Source organism: Silene latifolia, chromosome 10, assembly GCF_048544455.1.
Source record: "Silene latifolia isolate original U9 population chromosome 10, ASM4854445v1, whole genome shotgun sequence".
NCBI lineage: Eukaryota > Viridiplantae > Streptophyta > Magnoliopsida > Caryophyllales > Caryophyllaceae > Silene > Silene latifolia.
The window spans coordinates 28,404,897-28,410,813 of record NC_133535.1 but is presented as its reverse complement, the minus strand read 5'-3'; the positions used below and the strand labels follow the sequence as shown (position 1 = coordinate 28,410,813).

The window sequence follows — 5,917 nt, the reverse complement described above, 5'->3', positions numbered from 1 at the left end:
TTTAAAGAACACTTTCTGGTGGCCTGGGATGAAGAAAGAAACAGCTGAGTTTGTGGCCCGTTGTTTGACATGCCAGAGAGTTAAAGGGGAACAACGACGACCACAAGGTAAGATTCAGTCTTTAGAGGTACCTGAGTGGAAGTGGGAATCCATTTCTATCGATTTTATCGTGGGTTTGCCAAAGAGTCAACAGGGTAACAACATGATATGGGTAATAGTGGATCGACTGACCAAGTCAGCTCATTTTGTGCCAATGAAAGATACATGGACCAAGGCACAATTAGCTTTGGCTTATCGGAAGCACGTGTTGAGATTGCATGGAGTGCCCAAGGATATAGTATCTGACAGAGATGCGAGATTTATCACAAGGTTTTGGAAAGAGTTGCAAGAATCTTTGGGAACAACTTTGAAGATGAGTACAACATTTCATCCTGCGACAAACGGTCAAACTGAGAGAACAATCACGACTCTTGAGGATATGTTACGAGCTTGCGTGATGGATTTTGGTGGTAGCTGGGAACAGAGATTAGATTTGATTGAGTTTTCTTACAACAACAGCTACCACACCAGTATTGGCATGGCACCGTTTGAGGCTTTATATGGGAGGAGATGTCGGAGTCCGATTTGTTGGGACCCACAGTGCTGAGGCAGTGGTTCTAGGACCAGAGATGGTACATGAGATGGTTGAGCAGATTAAGATGATCAGGGAGAGGATGAGAGCGGCTCAGGATAGGCAAAAGAGTTATACAGATCTACATCACCGGGATATAGAGTTTCAGGTTGGGGACAAAGTTCTTCTGAAAGTGTCTCCTATGCGTGGAGTTATGAGATTTGGGAAGAAAGGCAAGTTGAGTCAGAAGTTCATAGGGCCTTATGAGATCTTAGACCGGGTTGGAGAGGTTGCTTATCGTTATGCTTTACCAGCTGCGTTGGAGAGAGTACATAATGTGTTTCATGTATCTCAGCTGCGGAAGTATGTGAGTGATCAGTCACATGTGTTAGAGGCAGAGAGCATAGAGCTAGATGAGTCCTTGTCTTATCTTGAGGTGCCTAAGCAGATTCTTGACCGGAAGGTTAGGAAGACTAGGAATGGTGAGATAGTTTTGCTTAAGATCCTTTGGTCTAATCATGAGGTAGATGAAGCTACATGGGAGGCAGAGGAGGCCATGAGAGAGCGATACCCTTTACTTTTTGATCAGGTATGTATGGTTACGGGGACGTAACCTTGTTTCTTTTAGGGGGGTAGGAGATGATCGTAAAGAGTTTTTACACCCTTTTTGTGTTGTGTCGGTATGTTTTGTAGTGGTTTGAGTCGGGTTGAGTTTGGTTGGTAGCATGTTTTTATGTTGATTTTATGTTGGTTGTCGTGTCGGGAGTGTGGTGGTATGTTTTGTTTTGTTGTGGTTTGAACTTCAGGGACGAAGTTCTTTTTAAGGAGGGAAGACTGTAATACTACGGTTTTATGAGTCTCTGGGTACTCTATCGAGTGGGCCTTAATATGTCGAGTAAGGGTATTTTGGTTTTTAAAACAGTGTTCTGTCTGTAGGGTACTCGATCGAGTAGCCTTGGTACTCGATCGAGTAGGGGGCACTCGATCCAGTACGTCAGCTACACTATCGAGTGGCTCGGTTTATGGGTAATTTTTTGTCGGGTTTTTTTTAATAATGCGAATAGGTATATATAACTTTCCGTCATCATCATTAAATACTTTTATTAAACCTAATCACTTCAAAAGAGATTTCAAATTACGTTCTTCGCATCTTTCGCATTATTGACAAATCCCGGAGCTTGAGAAGTCGGAATTCATCATCCTTTACATTCTTGTGATCCTTGCGTCGAGGGTAAGACCTACGTACCGATTTTATAGTATTTTATTAAGTTTGTTTAAACCCTAATTTGAGGGATTGGGGGTTTTTGTTACTTTTTATGATTGTTAGTAATTATGTGATCATATGTTAGGAGGAGGATTCGTAGAGGAGGCTTTTTGATAACAGCTGTTGAGATCGTCTGATTGTATTGCATTCCAGGTAGGGTTTCCCTACTTAGTATTAGTCACATTATGTGTTGGTTGTGCTTTGTGACTGTTGAGTTTTATTGTACGAGTATTGTGACAGTTGTTGGGTTTGATTGCTGATTAGTAGTTGTGATTGATTGTATCTGTCTGTGTTCTTAGGGGTGCGTCCCTGGCTGAGTGGAGTCACTTGCGGGAGTGACTTCACGCCCATGATTCGCCTTCTGTGGAACCCGCCACATTAGGGATGTGCACATTAATGGATTTGGGTTTATCGCTCGACGGAGATGAGCGGGGTTTAGGTGGGAACGGCTGCGGTCCCCCACTGGCGGCGAGGAGTAACCTGTTGCAATGGGTACTCTGGCAGGGCTACACACTTTAGTGTGTAGTCAGTATTGTGGAGTTGGTGATGGAGTTCGGAGTATATCTGTGACGATTGAGATGTGTTTTGTGTTGTTTTCTTGAGTTATGTAAATTGTGTGATTAGTACTGACCCCGTTATATTGTTTTAAAAACTGTGGTGATCCATTCGGGGATGGTGAGCATTTATTGAGCAGGAATGAGTCGAGATACATGGGATAGCTGGGATGTGTCGCCATCAGATGATAGAGTCTTCCGCTGTAGTTTTGATAGTTTTTAGACAGTTGTTTTGAGATCATGTAAACCGTATTTTGGCAGTTGGTTTTGGATTGTATTTACTCACCTAAACTTTATACTATTTAAATGTTGTTTCTTTATTGTCTTTTGATTATCATTGTCTCGGGAAACCGAGATGGTGACAGCTTTATACCTGAGTGGTCATGGTAAGGCACTTGGAGTATAGGGGTGTCACATTAGCCATAACCTTTTCAAACTTCAAGTTGATGGTACCAATATGAGCACTAAGTTGAGCACCCAATTGAGTAATAGAGTCCACTTCATGCTTTCCTCCTCTAGTAGCCTTGCGAGGTCCACTATATTGTGAATTTTGGACCGCCATTTCCTCAATCTTATTCCAAGTTTGATTATCGTCAACTTCGGTGAACATACCCTTTGATCCCATGTTGAGAATGTTTCGGGAGTCTTCATAAAGACCATTCCAAAATTGTTGTACCAAGAACCACTCGCTAAGTCCATGATGAGGACATGAGCGAAAAGTTCCTTTGAATCGCTCCCAAGCTTCATACAAAGATTCTTCGCCCCTTTGCTTAAAACCCGTGATTTGGGCTCTTAGCATGTTAGTCTTTTCCGGAGGGTACAACTTTTTGTAGAAAGCTAGAGCCAACTTCTTCCAAGAGTCAATTCCAAGAGTAGCCTTATCAAGGCTCTTTAACCATTGTTTCGTGGTACCAATTAGAGAGCTAGAGCCAACTTCTTCCAAGAGTCAATTCCAAGAGTAGCCTTATCAAGGCTCTTTAACCATTGTTTCGTGGTACCAATTTGGTCTTGAGTCACTCCGGTTTGTGAAATCGCATCACAATAGTCACAAAAAGTCTCCATGTGAGAATGAGGGTCTTCACTAGGCATCCCCCCAAATTGGCTTCTTTCGGCTAATTGGATAAATGCGGATTTTGCAATAAAATTTCCGGTTAAGTGTTGTGGTGTGGGAGTACCATTGGGTAGGTTCTCCTCGGTTGGTACGGAATGTGATGAAAACTTAGGCATTGTGGGTTGATTTTGGGTTGGGTTCTCCCCACCTTCTCTTGGAAAAGGGTTGATGAACTCAAGAGTATTTGAATGAATATCTACAACCTCACCAATACCTCTCAAAGTGTTTTTAGGAAGTCTTCTATTGGTTGTCAAAGTCCTTTCAATTTCGTGATCAATGGGCAACAAGTTACCTTGTGATCTTCTAGACATGCAAAATATCAAACAACTCGAAAACAATTAGAACAAACCTTGAGGAGTTTTACTTCCCCAAGGCAAAGAAAGACACAACTAATAACAATCAAAGAAAATCAAATCAAGTTAACACCGTCCCCGGCAACAGCGCCATTTTTGGTCGGTCGCTTTCTTAGCTTAGATTTCGGTTACTTGTCGTTAGGAGTACCTAGACCAAAACAATATTTATAACTTCACAAACAACTCTACTATTAGTAAAGAGGTAAGTAAAGGTCGGATCCCAAGGGATGGGTATTGATGTAGGATTTTCGATTGCAAGTAGTGGTGTCTAAGGGTGTCACAATTTGGTTTGAGATAAGAAGATCACTAAACTAAATAACAATAAAAGTAAACAAACAAGATGATTAAAAAGAGGTGTAAAAAATTGACTAAAAGCACTAGGGTGTCATAGGTTCATAGGGAATTCATGGGATTTGATCATAAAAACATATTTTCAACTAGATGCAAGCAATTATTGTTGTGATGGGATCGAGTTAGTGTATATCTTACAATCCCTAGGAAGGTTTGGGCCCCGGAGCCGAATCGATTAGATTGTACAACACCTACAAGTCGACTTAATCCTCCCCATCCAACAATATGCATGGTCTAATGAGACTCGAATTGGTTTATGTCATACAAGTCTCATTGAAAAGATAAGTGATGGGTAAAAAATGCAAGGATTTATAGGCTCACATTTCATCAAACATAACATGTGCATAAGTTGAAATCACAACAAGCAAGCAAATTAATTATGAAATCATATTAGATTAAGCATAATCAATCCCCATGTTGGTTTCCCCTAATTACCCATTAATCCTAGCTAAGTAACTACTCACTCATGATCAAGTTTAACATGTTAATAAGGTTGTCAATCATACTAACAAAGCTAAACATGAAGAATAAATGATGTGATTTAACAATAATAAAACAAGAGTAAAAGAGATTATACCTATGAAGATGATTCCAAATAATAAAGCAAGAATAAAAGAAGAGAACTTGATTGATTGATGAAGAGTTGTCAATTCTCCAATAATAACCCAATAATCTTCAATTACCCAATAATAAACTTGAATTACCCAATAATAAACTTGAACAATAATTAAGAAAAGATTAATGTGTAATTTGTGGAAAGATTAAAGAGTAATCTATTCTAATCTACTCCTAATGAAAGCTTAATCTAATCTAAAGAAGGATTGATTTAATCTAATGAAAACTTGTTGGTTTGATTATTACAAATGGGGTATATATAGCAGTACATCATTAGGTTAAGCAAGGGTAAAGTAGTAAATAACAATGCTAATTATTGAGTAGGGAAATGCTCCTCTTAAAGAAAGATGCGAGTCTCCTTTTTGCTAGTCTTCAAGAAATATGCGCGGATCGTGGATCACGTAGCAAGGAAAAGCTTCCTGTCCAGCAATACGCTCGTCCCGTGCTGAAAATGAGCATCCTGAGCCTCAACCCGAGCGGGTTGAAATTGACCCGAGCAGGTTAAGTAGTGTCCCGCTCCAGATAAGCTTGACCCGCGCGGGTTGAGCTGCTGTTCCCTTTCTTTTTGCTTTTAAGCCTAAGATGCCTCTATATACTCTTTATTTCTACTTTCTTGGTCATCATTCTTGCCTTCTCTTCATATTTAGTCCATCAAATATAGTCAACAAGCTTCCAAATATGCATGAAAGACGGGAATTTCCGCCTTATTATCTCCTTTCCTATAAAACATATAAAATGCACTAGGAAAGCAAAATAGAAAGCATTTGACGGATAAAATGGTCATGAAATGTTATAAAAGTATGCAAAATAGGTTCAATTAGGGGACTAAATGTGCGCAAATAATGTTCACATCACTACATCTCAAAGTCTATTATGTGCAAGCATGACAGATGTTTTCATATGCAGGGGATAACAAATCCTGTCCAAAATCCGAAAATCATTTTAATCATATTGCAAAATTAACTTAATTACATTGCGACATTAACATAATCATATTTACTCGTCTATGTCGGACTTGATTATTCAACATATGAGACATCGAATGAAAGATAATTGAGT

The 5,917-nt window shown here is 39.7% G+C and overlaps 1 non-coding gene across 1 annotated transcript; it reads left to right on the top strand.

The window, feature by feature from the left end:
- The first annotated feature begins 3,120 nt into the window (after nt 1–3,120).
- LOC141610185 (small nucleolar RNA R71) lies at nt 3,121–3,227 on the top strand. Its single transcript, XR_012528080.1, has one exon. It is a non-coding gene; the product is annotated as a small nucleolar RNA R71 (small nucleolar RNA).
- Nucleotides 3,228–5,917: the final 2,690 nt, after the last annotated feature.